General features: G+C 36.5%; 1 long non-coding RNA gene across 5 annotated transcripts; it reads right to left on the minus strand.

The window, feature by feature from the left end:
- LOC149099836 (uncharacterized) lies at window positions 1-18,248 on the minus strand. 5 transcript variants are annotated; one of them, XR_016203463.1, is made up of 9 exons: window positions 16,802-18,103; window positions 13,416-14,598; window positions 11,498-11,619; window positions 10,866-11,069; window positions 8,348-10,665; window positions 4,347-4,444; window positions 2,400-2,527; window positions 1,739-1,958; window positions 1-1,425 (listed from the first exon to the last, which is right to left on the minus strand). It is a non-coding gene; the product is annotated as an uncharacterized LOC149099836 (long non-coding RNA). The 5 variants fall into 5 exon arrangements; XR_016203464.1 differs by having other exon boundaries at window positions 1-1,958; window positions 13,416-13,538; window positions 14,514-14,598; window positions 16,802-18,093; XR_016203465.1 differs by having other exon boundaries at window positions 1-1,958; window positions 4,321-4,444; window positions 16,802-18,248.
- Between the last annotated feature and the right edge of the window lie 294 nt (window positions 18,249-18,542).

The following is an 18,542-nucleotide window of genomic DNA, read 5'->3' on the forward strand; positions in this document are numbered from 1 at the left end:
TGAGGTAAATTGCGAATGATTTAATAGTTTCAGCCGGAACTAGTATTACTTCAGCAGATCGAGGTGTAAGATGGTGTGATTATGAAATATAGAGCCACGATTTCAAGGATTTCTGGGAAGCTACCAAAAATCTTGATCACATAACAGAACTGTCTTCTGTGCTTTTTGGTGGCATTTCTTGTTCTTTCCTACCTTATTCAGAAAGACAAGGCATTGTCATTAATCATTATATTCTTCCTTAGTTAACATGGGGACTCCCACACAAAAGAAGTTTACACATTTTTGTTGTTGTGGGGACTGATTGAAATGCAGTGGTTACAATATACTCAGTCCCTGAATCTCTACCAAATGAAATCTCACAAAAATACCAAAACAGTATACATATGTGAAAAGTTGGAAAGTTTTGTTTTCTAACTTGTCCCCAAAGATACATTTAGCCATCTTCACTATTGTATGGAGTCTCCTCCTGCTGGAAGGGTTTGCAATAAGCAAAATCACCCTCGCATGAATGGTAATTACGATATTTTTTTTTTTGCTGATCATGAATACTTGCATAGGCTTCTAATAATAATTTTATTATTCAATTTCAATGTGATTTGTTCTTTTTCTCGACTGGCATTGTGGACTACAAGAGCTGCGATTGGGTTCCATTGATTAATTTTGCTATGATTAAATTATACCAAGAATTATCAGTAAGCTAAGAGGAAGTTATATTATGTACATGTATTTTGTCTGCACTACACAACCAAATGCACTCAAAGGTTATGAGGCATAGGTACATTTGTCAGAAGAGCCCAGCATATCCAAGATATGTTTTGATTGACACATCAATTAAGATAATTTACAGCAAAATGGATAAAAAATACATCAATATCCTACATGCACCAAAGCCAGACATGGGGTTATAAGGCAATCGTTTAAACAACAGATTGAAATAATTTATAAATTAGAGAACACTATTTCTACAACAGAATGGAACAAATTAACCTTATCGGACATTGCGAATGGCAAGGCTGTCTGTAGAATGTCACAAATTTCTCAACCCTTTCTTTCTACAAAAATGCTAATCCTGCAATTTTGCTTAAGACCCAGTTCTCCATTTGGTGTTGGCAAAATATCAATTTATGCCATGTCCAATGCAGATTATCACAAAATTGATTTAAAAGCTCAATAAATATCATTTTAAAGCCAAAAAGCCAATTATTTAAATAAACCATGAGTAAATTATCTCTAAGAAAAACTGATTAAATTAACAGGCACTTAAAAATAATTAGTTAATATGTGTTTCTTAATAATGTAATGCAGTGTATCTGTCACAATGTTGCAGCTATGATATTACTACAAACAGGATGGGTTGCAGAACTGAACCTCCAAGTCAGTTTATTCAATGAACTTGGTGCAGAATTTATAATCCCATCAAGTTGTCTGTAAATACAGAGAAACCAAACAAAGCATTACAATCATAAGTAATGAATTACTAAACTCTTTTACATGTACTGTATGAACAGTGTATGTTCCATTAATATTGGGGATCTCTCAGAAGCTGCATCCATGATAAATTAATTTGTTCCCAGATGCATTTGTTTATAGAACTTTTCACAAATTAATATCTCTGTCATAACAGTGACCTCTGTGTTCTCCAACAATTAGCACAGAAGAAAAATACACTCAGTAAGATATTGTTTACAATAAAAATCAATGCCTATAAGCAATCATAAGGACCTTAAATTTATATTACCTCAGAAATATCTCACCAGGCCATGGTTGCTTTGAAAATCTTTGATGTTTTAATACAGGCTCCCCATCTGTAACCTGTTCATATATTGACTGACAGGAACAGGCATGTAATTCCTTTCTTTGATATACAGTGTACTTCATTGTTAGCTGTTTACTGAGTGTTAGTAGTGAATCAAATGCTAGGGGTTGGTACTCCAACTTTCACTGTGGCAGGCTCTGTCCTGATAATACAAAGCAAACTTACATAACTGTTATGAACTTCGCCACTTGCTTTCGAGAGCAAATGCAATTTGCTTCAAACAAGAAACTGGAACATTGAGGGTTACAACAATGTGCACAGTCCCAATCACAGGGTCATCCAGGCTGTTTGGTTGTACATATAACTGTACAACTGTATATGAGTTCAGCTTCCAGAAGAAAATCAGAGTTTGTCAGGATAAATACTGATGTTCTTGCCTACTCAATGAATGAATGTGCAGTTCCAGAAGATATTCACACCCGACACCCATTCACGGCCAGTCTTTAGAAATTCCAAATTAAAGTATCAGGAATCAAGAGCTCTAATAGAGAAAAAACCTCCATGTGGGGTATGAATCTTTTCTTGAAGAAAACAATGTCTGAGAAATCATTAATTACAAAATAATGTTTAAGAAACATCTTACCTTTCAGAGAATTTTGTAATCTACACTGTCTGGCCAGTTCATATACATGTATTTGACAAGTTGACACTGGGCATGTTTGTAAATTTGTGCACTTCAACATCACATTACTATGTAGTAGCACTGGCCAACTAAAAACAAACAGCATAATTTGGTTAATTAATATACACTGTACATTATTAGGTTGAAATATTGGTGTAGATTGTTGCACATCAACAGATACAGAAACTATTTGCACCTGAATCATAATGAGTGAAAAATCGTGCATGAGACATTTGCATGTACATGTAACAGCCCTCCACCTCAGAACCATCACAGATATGATATGATATTTTTAAACTCTCTGAAATTTCAGATTATTCAAGATTAACATATGCACATACATCATCTAGGGCAACCCTAAAACACTGAATTTGGAAACCGAAATCCGGAATCCAGAATCTGGAATCCAGAATCCGGAACCAAAAACCAGAATCTGGAATCCAGATATTATGAATGATGATAGAAATAATTCACTTCAGCAATGTCTAATAAATAAATATGAGCAAAAATCATTTTGTTGTTATTTATTTTCTTGGCTTTACTTCAGCCACAGACTGTAATTGCTAAAAAATGATTGACTAGTTCTGAACAACCCTTAGCTATATATCTGGCCCCGTTGTTCAAAAGCTGCATAAAGCTATCCATTGGGTACATCACTATCCAGTCAGGGTTACTGATTTTTTGGGTGGATAGAGTTACTCATAGCCTGCGAGCAGGCTCTAGTATATGTCTCTATTGTCTGAGCAGGCTAAATAGGTGTCTAGTGTTTTTCTGCATTGGCATGTCACCAAGAGCCTTCATGCGGCTTTGCCACTCACACCCCCAGCCCAAACACGAGAGCCTGCTCATAGACTAAGTTACCCATCTTTTGTTCAAGCTGGCCCTGGTGAGAGCCCGGTTCTTGTCTAGATCAAATTGCTCTGAGAAGACTGGTGAGCAGCACATTAACAACAAGCTATTATAGGCTATTGCAGTGAGTTTCTGGCAGTCTTTTAGCATCTTTGAACAGCATGTGGTCTGATCTGTCAGCAAGTGAGAAGCAGACGGAAGTAAGTGTGCAACATTTCTACAAATTGTTTCAATATGATGGCCGCCAAGAATATGAAATGCTGATTTGTCACAGTATGTGTGAAAATTGTGTTAATCTGGAATTGGTCTCGTATCTGTTGGAAAAATCAAATTTCATATTTAAACCAGACGGGTTAGCCCTTGGACTTCGAAATTGGGGGGCGTGACCGTCAATGTACAGGGGGCTGCTACTGATGGATATCCTGTTCTCTATGACATTTTCTATCTTGTTCAGTATGTACTAGACATAAAGGATAAATTTATACTTCCGGTAAATTGAAGATCACTTATTAAACGAAATGGCAATTACCAGCAAGCTTATTTTAGACACTCTCGAGGTGCTTGGAATAAAATTAAGATGCACTTTACTGAGATTCTCATAATCATAGCCCTCACTAAAAATAACGGTTGCACAATTTCAACAGACGGGGAATTTTTGTTTCAAAAAGGTTAAGTTTGAGGTCCTTTTTACTTGGCAGCTTACTTTTTACAGTCGAAAAGCTAAGCAAAACAATTTTCGCATACTTGAAGAACTTATTTTCTTTGATTTGCGGATTCCGGTTTCCAGTTTCTGGATTCCGGTTTTTGGTTCCAGATTCCGGATTCCGGTTTCTGGGTTTTAGGGTTGCCCCATATTTAACATATTGTTTGCTTCACATTCAGTTTACACATGGCTGTTATCCAGCATAGGCAGACTTATAAGTTTTCCTTCAAAAATATATTGCAACAACTATTGCATCTTTCGTTACCTATTCTTGTGATGAAATGACACAAAATTCAAGAACAAGAAGTCATAAGCATAAAACTAACTTACATGGTAGTGCTTACAGTTCCTCTTACCGTCTGCATATGCTGTCCATAAACTGATGCTGCCTGGACAATGTACTCATTATTTTTCTGATCACACCTTTTAAAATGTCACTGTTATATAATTTGTCCTGAAAAAGCAATACATGAAATGTCATGCCTTTGGCACTCACCAAATGCCTTTACAAGATGTATAATGTACACCATATCAACATTCACAATTCTCTTTACTTTCATTGTAACTCTTTTGTGTCATTTTCCCTCACTTGAAGACAGGACTTCCACATTAGGTTATAATTGCCTCTGGAATCTCTATGAATTCACAGGGAGTGATAACAATTAAATCATGACTAATTTTAGCAAAGGAGGCATTCAAATGTCAGATTTTAATGCTAAGTTTAGACAGTAACTTTACTATGGGGTGCCATTTCCGCCAAAATTATTGTTTTATTATTATTAGGCACAATGTTTTATTATTAGGCACCATTTAATTATTATTAGGCACAATGTTTTATTATTAGGCACCAGTTTATTATTGTTTGGAATTATTTTTTATCATTAGTCACCTTGTTGCATTATTAGGCATTGATTTTCATTATTAGCACTTTTCCCGCCTTTTTTCGTCTCGACCAATGAAAATCTCAGCAGCTCGGCAGCAGCTCCAGTAGTCACGGCACAGTAAATAGGTTGACATGACATGGCGGAGAACAACGTTTTCGTGGTAAAGGATCTGCTTTCAAAAGCCGTTAAGGTAATCGAAGGGCTTGCTAGCCCTGATGAAGGAGAAACCTCAACAGCCCAATTTTATAGACCTTTATAGGTTTGCTGTATGGACAAAATTAAAAGGAAACGTTATAGGAGAATCCTACACTAAAGTAAGCTTAGTTTCATAGTGCTTATATTAGTCCAATATTATTACTCAGTGGTTGTGTTAAACAAGTTCAAGTTCAACATTTTGTTATTGCAGGGTTACATTTAGGTGAATAAAGAATTTCAATTTAAAATTCTTGTTGTTTTATAGCGTCCATATTAAAAACCAGGAGGAGTACCACTACGAACAACACTTGCTCTTTCCTCATTCTGCTGTAAAAGTGATCGTGCGCTACTCAACAAATTAAACAACTCTTCAGGTATTCTTGTCACTGAATCAAGGAGATTCACATGCTTTTGAATTTCTTCAAGCTCCTCAACTAAGTCACTGTCATGAGACACACCAACACAAGCAACAATCTCTTGTAATCGGGAGGTAACTTCATGCCTTAAGTCGGAAATAGTGTTAGTTGCCATCGTTTTATACTTCGAGGATAAATTGCTTCTACATACTCAGCTACATTTTGCTTTTTCTGGGCCTACAAAGTCAAGATGTCTATCCCGTGATCATTCGCAATGTCTGCCATGCTGTTCTCATGTGTAAAACCGCTGACTACTTGGAGATAGTAAGGTACGAAAATAATACGAAAGAGTGCCTAATAATAAAGATGAAATAATAATAGAAAATAATGCCAAACAATAATAAAATAGTGCCTAATAATAAAACATTGTGCCTAATAATAATAAACTGGTGCCTAATAATAAAACATTGTGCCTAATAATAATTAACTGGTGCCTAATAATAAAACATTGTGCCTAATAATAATAAAACAATAATTTTGGCGGAAATGGCACCCCATACTTTACATTACTCTTCATACATATATATAACCTCTCAATTATTGCACCTATAGACAGAAGGTGTGCTGGGGGAAGAAATGTTCTAAACTCTCTGAACTTTTCCCCCTTACCTGTAATAGGATGACTATTATGAACTACGGTTTGTAACCAACACCAACATCAGGTTATGTATACACATGTATATTTGTTGTCGTCTGTAATCATAAAAAAATAAAAATTTAAAATTCCCCATAAAGTTCACACTCAATAACACTGCTACATGTAGCGCTGTTACTGGAAATCAATTTTAGTGAAACTGTTGAAACAGCTCTGCCAAAATTTTTCCTAGCAGTTAAGGCAGGATAACAGAATATACATGTAGCACACAGCAAAGGCTAGAGATACACACATGGTAGTTATCAGTTAGGATTTGGTGGGCTTCTGTGCTGTAGGTATGGTGGAAAATAATAGATTATCAGAAATGAAGGTTCCTGAGACATTTTGACAGCACTGAGAGGAATTAATATATAAATTCACAAAAGAAGGAGAAGTTCTTGCCCTGTCCAGTTCTCTGTAATAAAAATATCATTTACATGAGTCATTTATAATATGTGGTTTGTGTTTAAAGCCGATATAATGCACACTCTGATTCGCCAATTCCAGTGCATTATTTACATTTACATGGTATACCTCGGTAAAACCATAAAACATTGCGTGGGACTAAAATAAAAAATATAAAAAATAAAAAGAAATGCCTAATTCATAACAATTTAAAATACTCAACACTAAAATGAATGTAATTCTTTACTTGAAAATTATTCTCCCGTAATGCCCATGGGCCAATTACAGGCAGGCTAAAAAGTCCTAACACAAAGTAAAAGGAAATTAAGAAAACTATTGCTTTTTTCCGGAAAATTGTAGTGACTCAAGACAATGATGGAACACTCTGAGAGTGTATTCTATCAACCTGATGAGATAAAATTTAAGGAGAATAGAGAATTCACGAAGTTATATCACAAACAAATTGGTACAGGACAGGAGAAAGGAAACTGTACAGCCAGGAAGAAACTGAAACTTTCTTCGACCAGCAAAAAAGTATGCATGCACAAAAAAGAAAACAGTCAGTGACATTCATTTAATAAGTTAGTAAACAAAAAATTAGTGTGAAGAAGAGAGTAAAGAGAGAGAGAGAGTGGAGATAGGAGAGCACTCTCTCCAACTAAATTGTGTATATATGTATGTAAAAGTTCTTCTTATTACTGAGAAATGGTCAGGGCAAGAACTTCTATTACACTGTTCAATTTACCGAGTCAATTAGTACTATCTCACTTTTTTGGAACATTTCCATATTAAGTGTAAATACCGCATTGGGGAATAACCTCTTATTAACAAAATACGGTCCATGTACCCTCAACCAAAAGCAATGGCACAAATAACATGAAATAGCCAATCAAAATCAAAGCAGAGCTTCATTTGCAGACAGGATTGCCATGCATAATCGTCTACTCGACATTTTGGACTATATTAGCATTTCACCAAACCGAACTAATTGGACAGACAACAAAATAAAACAAGGAAATCTACATTATAAACACAAGATGCATATCACTACATCTGAGCTCGAGTATCAACAGCAAATCCCTTTTCAGTGAACGGTGACTGAATAAAAGAGAGGGTAAATAAACTTCGTTTAAGCTTGCGGTGTTAAAGTTGAAAAATTATTCACGCTTAAATTTGAATATTACTGAGAGTCTGTATTTTTGCCGACGGCTTAATTTAGCTATGCAGTCATTTTATTGGCAGTAGCTTTACCAGTCTTCAACCAATTTAACCTCGGAATTCACAAAAGCATTTCGCCAAACCGAATAAATTGAACTAACAAAACGAGGAAATCTCCATACTTTGTAATCACAATATGCAAATATTCACATAGGAACAAAAGTAAATTTAGCAAATCCTGTTCGCTTCGGCTTAAAATGGTTTGTAGACCTTTCTTGGTTCAGTTTTCAACAACAGAAGAACAAATTTTAGCAGTCTACGAAGCGGCAGTGCTAACTAAACCAGAGAAAACTTCAAAACTCGCCCGGCCGTGTTTACAAGTACGATTTTGGTTAAGCTTATTTTTAGATGTGAGGTTATAAGCTTAAATTGACGACGAAAATCGATAGAAAACATAATTTGTTTACAACTTACAGCAACCTCCAAAGCGACCCACGTGTTATTGTTTAGAGACGAGCGAAATTAAAACGATGCAATTTTTAAAATCTCTTACAGCATGGCTTCAAAAAAGGAAGACTTTTAATGGATTCCAATTGAAAATAAGCTTATATCGCCGAGGAAACTTGTTAATTTTCATACCAAACGCAACAACAAAAGTCCCTTACCGCAAGTTGGCAATTCAGTTCGGCCAGTGTAAATCTTCCAGGCAGAAACTTGCAGCAAAAGTTGTGAAGACTAAACTGAAGTTATATTTTCGATAGATCAACGAATCAACCACTTCTTTCCGCTACGTTTAGTGTTTTGCAATTTCTCTAAAACACTCGGGTACGTTTGATTTCTCTAATGTTCATCACCTGATCAAATCAGGTGACTTTTGAATTTTCTTGCACGGCTGCACAGCATCACGTTCGCGCGAATTTTGAACTTGGCCATGGGGAGTTCGGCAGTCTTCTGAATCAATTTGTCGGGTACTTTCGCCTCCTTTCTATAGCCCTCGTTAGCTTTGGTTCACGGCATTGTTCGGTATTATTTCACCTCCTTTCTCTAGCCCTTGACTAGCTATAATTCACGGCATTGTTCAGTACTGTTTCGCCTCCTTCCCCAGCGCTGGCCCGCTCAGTCTTTTTCGCGATATTCTTCGCTACTTCTTTGCCTGTTAATTCTTGCTTTCTGTCTTTTGCTTCAGCGCAACCCTGTCTTAAAAATATTAAATCAACCTCCGCTATCGTTTTTCTTTAAAAATCCCGCCAAGAAAAATGGCATTTACCCGCTACCAACTAAGGGTGCATGTCTCTGTCAACCTATTAGCTGGAGTATGGCCGCCATCTTGCGCGACTCCGTCGTCGTCGTCGTCGTGCGTACGCGCCCACGAGCAATACCGTTAGCCATGATAACCATGAGAAAATCAATTCATGGGTTTCCTTTTCTCCCCTATATGGGTATGGGGCTCCGCCGGAGCTCCGCTAATATATAGATTTAGGCCAGCCTAAAAGCGGAGCTCCTCAGTTATTTTTCGGAATGTTGCTACTAATGAAAATAATCCAACATGTATGAGGTAAATTGCGAATGATTTAATAGTTTCAGCCGGAACTAGTATTACATCAGCAGATCGAGGTGAAAGATGGTGTGATTATGAAATATAGAGCCATGATTTCAAGGAATTCTGGAAAGCCACCAAAAATCTTGATCACATAACACAACTGTCTTCTGTGCTTTTTGGTGGCATTTCTTGTTCTTTCCTACCTTATTGAGAAAGACAAGGCATTGTTATTAATCATTATATTCTTCCTTAGTTAACATGGGGACTCCCACACAAAAGAAGTTTACACATTTTTTTGTTGTGGGGACTGATTGAAATACAGTGGTTACAATATACTCAGTCCCTGAATCTCTACCAAATGTAATCTCACAAAAATACCAAAACAGTATACATATGTGAAAAGTTGGAAAGTTTTGTTTTCTAACTTGTCCCCAGAGATGCATTTAGCCATCTTCACTATTGTATGGAGTCTGCTCCTGCTGGAAGGGTTTGCAATGAGCAAAATCACCCTCGCATAAATGGTAATTACGATATATATATCTTTTTTTTTTTGCTGATCATGAATACTTGCATAGGCTTCTAATAGTAGTTTTATTACTCAATTTCAATGTGATTTGTTCTTTTTCTCGACTGGCATTGTGGACTACAAGAGCTGTTATTGGGTTCCATTAATTAATTTTGCTATGATTAAATTATACCAAGAATTATCAGTAAGCTAAGAGGAAATTATATTATGTACATGTATTTTGTCTGCACTACACAACCAAATGCACTCCAAGGATATCAGGCATAGGTACATTTGTCAGAAGAGCCCAGCATATCCAAGATATGTTTTGATTGACACATCACTTACGATAATTTACAGCAAAATGGATAAAAAATACATCAATATCCTACATGCACCAAAGCCAGACATGGGGTTATAAGGCAATCATTTAAACAACAGATTGAAGTAATTTATAAATTAGAGAACACTATTTCTACAACAGAATGGAACAAATTAACCTTATTGGACATTGCGAATGGCAAGGCTGTCTGTAGAATGTCACAAATTTCTCAACCCTTTCTTTCTACAAAAATGCTAATCCTGCAACTTTGCTTAAGACCCAGTTCTCCATTTGGTGTTGGCAAAATATCAATTTATGCCATGTCCAATGCAGATTATCACAAAATTGATTTAAAAGCTCAATAAATATCATTTTAAAGCCAAAAAGCCAATTATTTAAATAAACCATGAGTAAATTATCTCTAAGAAAAACTGATTAATTTAACAGGCACTTAAAAGTAATTAGTTAATATGTGTTTCTTAATCATGTAATGCAGTGTATCTGTCACAATGTTGCAGCTATGATATTACTACACAAAGGATGGGTTGCAGAACTGAACCTCCAAGTCAGTTTATTCAATGAACTTGGTGCAGAATTTATAATCCCATCAAGTTGTCTGTAAATACAGAGAAACCAAACAAAGCATTACAATCATAAGTAATGAATTACTGAACTCTTTTACATGTATGAGCAGTGTATGTTCCATTAATATTGGGGATCTCTCAGAAGCTGCATCCATGATAAATTAATTTGTTCCCAGATGCATTTGTTTATAGCACTTTTCACAAATTAATATATCTGTCAGAAATATCTCACCAGGCCATGCTTGCTTTGAAAATCTTTGATGTTTTAATACAGGCTGCCCATCTGTAAACTGTTCATATATTGACTGACAGGAACAGGCATGTAATTCCTCTCTTTGATATACAGTGTACTTCATTGTGACTTGTTTACTGAGTGTTAGTAGTGAATCAAATGCTAGGGGTTGGTACTCCAACTTTCACAGTGGCAGGCTCTGCCCTGAGATACAAAGCAAACTTACATAACTGTTATGAACTTCGCAACTTGCTTTCGAGAGCAAATGCAATTTGCTTCAAACAAGAAACTGGAACACTGCAAGTTACAACAATGTGCACAGTCCCAATCACAGGGTCATCCAGGCTGTTTGTTTGTACATGTACATATAACTGTACAACTGTATACGAGTTCAGCTTCCAGAAGAAAATCAGAGTTTGTCAGGATAAATACTGATGTTCTTGCTTACTCAATGAATGAATGTGCAGTTCCAGAAGATATTCACACCCAACACCCATTCATGGCCAGTCTTTAGAAATTCCAAATTAAAGTATCAGGAATCAAGAGCTCTAACAGAGAAAGAACCTCCATGTGGGGTATGAATCTTTTCTTGAGGAAAACAATTACAAAATAATGTTTAAGAAACATCTTACCTTTCAGAGAATTTTGTAATCTACACTGTCTGGCCAGTTCATATATTTGACAAGTTGACACTGGGCATGTTTGTAAATTTGTGCACTTCAACATCACATTACTATGCAGTAGCACTGGCCAACTAAAAACAGCATAATTTGGTTAATTAATATACACTGTACATTATTAGGCTGAAATATTGGTGTAGGTTGTTGCACATCAACAGATACAGAAACTATTTTCACCTGAATCATAACAAGTGAAAAATCGTGCATGAGACATTTACATCTACATGTAACAGCCCTCCACCTCAGAACCATCACAGATATGATATGACATTTTTAAACTCTCTGAAATTTCAGATTATTCAAGATTAACATATGCACATACATCATCTGGGGCAACCCTAAAACACTGAATTTGGAAACCGAAATCCAGAATCCAGAATCTGGAATCCAGAATCTGGAATCCGGAACCGAAAACCAGAATCTGGAATCCAGATATTATGAATGATGATAGAAATAATTTACTTCAGCAATGTCTAATTAATAAATATGAGCAAAAATTATTTTGTTATTTATTTTCTTGGCTTTACTTCAGCCACAGACTGTAATTGCTAAAAAATGATTGACTAGTTCTGAACAACCCTTAGCTATATATCTGGCCCGGTTGTTCAAAAGTTGCATAAAGCTATCCATTGGGTACATCACTATCCAGTCAGGGTTACTGATTTTTTGGGTGGATAGAGTTACTCATAGCCTGCGAGCAGGCTCTAGTATCTGTCTCTAGTGTCTGAGCAGGCTAAATAGGTGTCTAGTGTTTTTCTGCATTGGCACGTCACCAAGAGCCTTCATGCAGCTTTGCCACTCACGCCCCCAGCCCAAACACGAGAGCCTGCTCATAGGCTAAGTTACCCATCTTTTGTTCAAGCTGGCCCTGGTGAGAGCCCGGTTCTTGTCTAGATCAAATTGCTCTGAGAAGACTGGTGAGCAGCACATTAACAACAAGCTATTATAGGCTATTGCAGTGAGTTTCTGGCAGTCTTTTAGCATCTTTTAACAACATGTGGTCTGATCTGTTGGCAAGTGAGAAGCAGATGGAAGTAAGTGCGCAACATTTCTACAAATTGTTTTAACATGATGGCCGCCACGAATATGAAATGCTGATTTGTCACAGTATCAGTGTGAAAATTGTGTTAATCTGGAATTGGTCTCGTATCTGTTGGAAAAATCAAATTTCATATTTAGACCAGACAGGTTAGCCTTTGGACTTCGAAAGTGGGGGGCCTGACCGTCAATGTACAGGGGGCTGCCACTGACGGATATCCTGTTCTCTATGAAATTTTCTATCTTGTTCAGTATCTACTAGACATAAAGGATAAATTTATACTTCTGGTAAATTGAAGATCACTTATCGAACAAAATGGCAATTACCAGCAAGCTTATTTTAGACGCTCTCGAGGTGCTTGGAATAAAATTAAGATGCACTTTACTGAGATTCTCATAATCACAGCCCTCACTAGAAATAACAGTTGCACGATTTCAACAGACGGGGGATTTTTGTTTCAAAAAAGGTTAAGTTTGAGGTCCTTTCTACTTGGCAGCTTATTTTTTACAGTCGAAAAGTTAAGCAAAACAATTTTTGTGTATTTGAAGAACTTATTTCCTTTGATTTGCGGATTCCGGTTTCCGGTTTCTGGATTCTGGTTTTTGGTTCCAGATTCCGGATTCCGGTTTCTGGGTTTTAGGGTTGCCCCATCTTTAACAGAGTGTTTGCTTCACATTCAGTTTACACCTGGCTGTTATCCAGCATAGGCAGACTTATAAGTTTTCCTTCAAAAATATATTGCAACAACTATTGCATCTTTCATTACCTATTCTTGTAATGAAATGACACAAAATCCAAGAACAAGAAGTCATAAGCATAAAACTAACTTACATGGTGCTTACAGTTAATCTCTTACTGTCTACATATGCCGTCCATAAACTGGTGATGCCTGGACAATGTACTCATTATTTTTCTGATCACACCTTTTAAAACATCACTGTTATATAATTTCTCCTGAAAAAGCAATACATGAAATGTTATGCCTTTGGCACTCACCAAATACCTTTACATGATGTATAATGTACACCATATAAACATTCACAATAGATCATTTTCACTGTCACGCAATAAAAAAAATAAATCGAAAACCATCCTTTGGAAAAAGCTATGAAATTATGATGTTATAGAAGGTAACTAAATAAGACACTTCTCCAAGTTTTAGGCCTGTATGTTCCCCCAAACTTCAGATATTCGTTGAAATGTTTCGCAGATATTTACAGAGCCCAGTATGAAAACGCCATGTTGGTGTACCTCTGTGGTACACCAATATGGCAGCCGGAAAATAGAGTAAACATCTGGAACTTTCTTTGGCTACCTAGGCGACTGATTATCAGTACTGATCAAAGAAGCATTTACATAAGCACTTTTCGTAATGCTCAAATTTCTAAAAAAGCTCAAAATCATGAGATAAGTTTATATTTTTTGACAAACTCGATCTTAGCCTTATGTCACGCACCTCCATAACCCTGACATTCAAAATGCTCTGGATTCCAAACGAAGCACGTTATTGAACTGTAAAATTGTGAACAGATATAAATATACCACCTCTTATGCCTAACGAGGATAAAAACTTTGGTGGTTCTTTAGTTTTGGATTTTAGAAAGCGATGATGTCACGTGAAAACAATCTATTCTTTTTACTTTCATTGTAACTCTTTTGTGTCATTTTCCCTCACTTGAAGACAGGACTTCCACATTACGTGATAATTTGCCTCTGGAATCTCTATGAATTCACAGGGAGAGATAACAATTAAATCGTGACTAATTTTAGCAAAGGAGGCATTCAAATGTCAGATTTTCATACTAAGTTTATACAGTAACTTTACAATACTCCTCGTATATATATATAACCTCTCAATTATTGCACCTATAGACAGAAGGTGTACTGGGAGAAGAAATGTTCTAAACTTTCTGAACTTTTCCCCCTTACCTGTAATAGGATGACTATTATGAACTACGGTTTGTAACCAACACTAACATCAGGTTATGTATACACATCTATATTTTGTTGTCGTCTGTAATCATAAAAAAAATAAAAATTTAAAATCCTCCATAAAGTTCATACTCAATAACACTGCTACATGTAGCACTGTTACTGGAAATCAATTTAAGTGAAACTGTTGAAACAGCTCTGTCAAAATTGTTTCTAACAGTTAAGGCAGCATAACAGAATATACATGTAGCAGACAGCAAAGGCTAGAGATACACACATGTTAGTTATCAGTTAGGATTTGGTGAGCTTCTGTGCTGTAGGTATGGTGGAAATTAATAATAGATTATCAGAAATGAAGGTTCCTGAGACATCTTTGACAGCACTGAGAGGAATTAATATATAAATTCACAAAAGAACGAAAAGTTCTTGCCCTGTCCAGTTCTCTGTAATAAAAATATCATTTACATACAAGTAATTTATTATACATGGTTTGTGTTTAAAGCCGATATAATGCACACTCTGATTGGCCAATTCCAGTGCATTATTTACATTTACATGGTATACCTCGGTAAAATCATAAAACATTGCATGTGACTAAAATAAAAAATTTAAAAAATAAAAATAAAAATAAATGCCTAATTCATAACAATTTAAAACACTCAACACTAAAACAAATGTAATTCTTGACTTGAAAATTATTCTCCGGTAATGCCCATGGGCCAATTACAGACATGCTAAAAAGTCCTAACACAAAGTAAAAGGAAATTAAGAAAACTATTGCTTTTTCCTGGAAAATTGTAGCGACTGAAGACAATGATGGAACACTCTGAGAGTGCATTCTATCAAACTGATGAGATAAAATTTAAGGAGAATAGAGAATTCACAAAGTTATATCACAAACGAATTGGTACTGGACAGGACAAAGGACACTGTACAACCAGGAAGAAACTGAAACTTTCTTCGACGAGCAAAAAAGTATGCATGCACAACAAAGAAAACAGTCAATGATATTCATTTAACAAGTTAGTTAATAAAAAATTAGTGTGAAGAAGAGAGCAGAGAGAGAGAGAGAGAGAGAGTGGAGATAGGAGAGCGCTCTCTCCAACTAAATTGTGTATATATATGTATGTAAAAGTTATTCTTATTACTGAGAAATGGTCAGGGCAAGAACTTCTATTACACTGTTCAATTTACCGAGTTAATTAGTACAATCTCACTTTTTAGGAACATTTCCATATTAAGTGTAAATACCGTATTGTGGAATAACCTCTTATTAAGAAAATAGGGTCCATGTACCCCCAACCAAAAGCAATGGCATAAATAAAATGAAATAGCCAATCAAAATCAAAGCAGAGCTTAATTTGCCGACAGGATTGCCATGCATAATCGTCTACTCGACATTTTGGACTATACACTGTATAAGCATTTCACCAAACCGAACTAATTGGACAGACAATAAATAAAACGAGGAAATCTACATTATAAACACAAGATGCATATCACTACATCTGAGCTCGAGTATCAACAGCAATCCCTTCTCAATGAAAGGTGACCGAATAAAAGAGAGGATAAAGAAAATTCGTTTAAGCTTGCAGTGTTAAAGTTTAAAAATTATTCACGTTTAAATTTGATTGAATATTACTGAGAGTCTGTATTTTTGCCGACGGTTTAATTTAGCTTTGCAGTCATTTTATTGGCAGTAGCTTTACCAGTCTTCAACCAAATCAACCTCGGAATTCACAAAAGCATTTCGCCAAACCGAATAAATTGAACTAACAAAACAAGGAAATCTCCATACTTTGTAATCACAATATGCAAATATTCACATAGGAACAAAAGTAAATTTAGCAAATCCTGTTCGCTTCGGCTTAAAATGATTTGTAGACCTTTCTTGGTTTTCAAAACAGAAGAAGAAATTTTAGCAGTCTACGAAGCGGCAGTGCTAACTAACTCAGAGTAAACTTCAAAACTCGCCCGGCCGTGTTTACAAGTACGGTTTTGGTTAAGCTTATTTTTAGACGTGAGGTTATAAGCTTAAGTTGACGACGAAAATCGACAGAAAACTTTATTTGTTTACAACTTACAGCAACCTCCAAAGCGACCCACGTGTTATTGTTTAGAGACGAGCGAAATTAAAACGATGCAATTTTTAAAATCTCTTACAGCATGGCTTCAAATAAGGAAGACTTTCAATGGATCCCAATTGAAAATAAGCTTAGCTAAGCTTATATCGCCGAGGCAACTTAATAATTTTCAGAGCAAGCGCAACAACAAAAGTCACTTACCGCAAGTTGGCAATTCAGTTCGGCCAGTGTAAATCTTCCAGGCAGACACTTGCAGCAAAAGTTGTGAAGACTGAACTGAAGTTATATTTTCGATAGATCAACGAATCAACCATTTCTTTCCGCTACGTTTACTGTTTTGTAATTTCTCTAAAACTCTCGGGTACGTTTGATTTCTCTTGTTCATCACCTGACCAAATCATGTGACTTTTGAATTTTCTTGCACGGCTGCACAGCATCACGTTCGCGCGAATTTTGAACTTGGCCATGAGGAGTTCTGCAGTCTTCTGATTTGTCGGGTACTTTCGCCTCCTTTCTATAGCCCTCGTTAGCTTTGGTTCACGGCATTGTTCGGTATTATTTCACCTCCTTTCTCTAGCCCTTGACTAGCTATAATTCACGGCGTTGTTCAGTACTGTTTCGCCTCCTTCCCCAGCGCTGGCCCGCTCAGTCTTTTTCGCGATCTTCTTCGCTACTTCTTTGCCCGTTAATTCTTGCTTTCTGCTTTTTGCTTCAGTGCAACCCTGTCTTAAAAACATTAGATCAACCTCCGCTATCGTTTCTCTTTCAAAATCCCGCCAAGAAAAATGGCATTCTTCCGCTACAAACCGAGGGTGCATGTCTCTGTCAACCTATTAGCTGGAGCATGGCCGCCATCTTGCGCGACTCCGTCGTCGTCGCCGTCGTGCGTACGCGCCCACGAGCAATACCGCTAGTCATGATAACCACGAGAAAATCAATTCATGGGTTTCCTTTCCTTCCCTATATGGGTATACGGCTCCGCTTGGCGGCCCTTCGGGCCGCCGGAGCTCCGCTACAAAGGTTGAATCATCTTGCTTATTCCACGAGTACAACGTTTCGACAGTTGATCATGAAGTTTCGTCAACTGCTCGCGCTTTGTTATCGGCATTACCTGGTCTCAGACCAGGATTTTAAAGTAAAGTGTGCCTGTTTGCATGAAATGGTTGTGTTCGAATATTTACGCCAAACATGATGGATCCAACTGTAATCGATTGTTTACTCAAACTTCACGTTTCAAAATGTTTTTTGTACTTGAAGTCAAGTTTGGCTGTGGCCATGGGTGTTCCACAAAAATCAAAACTGCCGATACTGAATGAATAATGTGTGCTACAGTTGTAACCTTCAAAAAGAAACATACAGTAGGCGGAAGGAAAATCAGTTTCGGGCGATATGCGCGTGCCGGTGATCGAAATGTACCAAAAGCAGCGTCTATTTTGATTTAACCGCAAATGTTTGCAAAAGTTAATCATGTGGTCAATCTAAAAGGAAAAAAAAAACATTACAAGTATCCTTATTGACGAAAAAGGTTTCCATTAGCTTATTTTTGTTCTTGATGAAGGTAGCTGGCCAAGTTCCATGTTGGTTTCACGAATGACGAATTTACAAAAATGTACCACACGTTTATGTCTCTCGACGGGTTAATTTTTTCGGGCCGCGGAAGAGACTTTCACACAACATAATATAGACTATGGGCTTTCAGAAAATTTTAGTTTCGACTTCAAATTCAATGTACCAGTGGGCTTTTGATGGTATTGAAATTAGTTAAAATTAGCCATTTCGCTTATGAGCTTCGATGAAGGTACTTGTATCGGCCTAAAATATTATTATACTTGGAGCTTTTGCTAATCAAATTAATGCTTTAGAAACAGCAAGACATGCACTATGAGGTACCCAAAGTATATTGATAGATATCATCGCGTTGATCTGTACGAGAGAAAAGAAA

The sequence above is a fragment of the Orbicella faveolata genome, unplaced genomic scaffold (genome assembly GCF_042242905.1).
Source record: "Orbicella faveolata isolate gen_17 unplaced genomic scaffold, um_ofav_v1 contig_46, whole genome shotgun sequence".
NCBI classification, from domain to species: Eukaryota; Metazoa; Cnidaria; class Anthozoa; order Scleractinia; family Merulinidae; genus Orbicella; species Orbicella faveolata.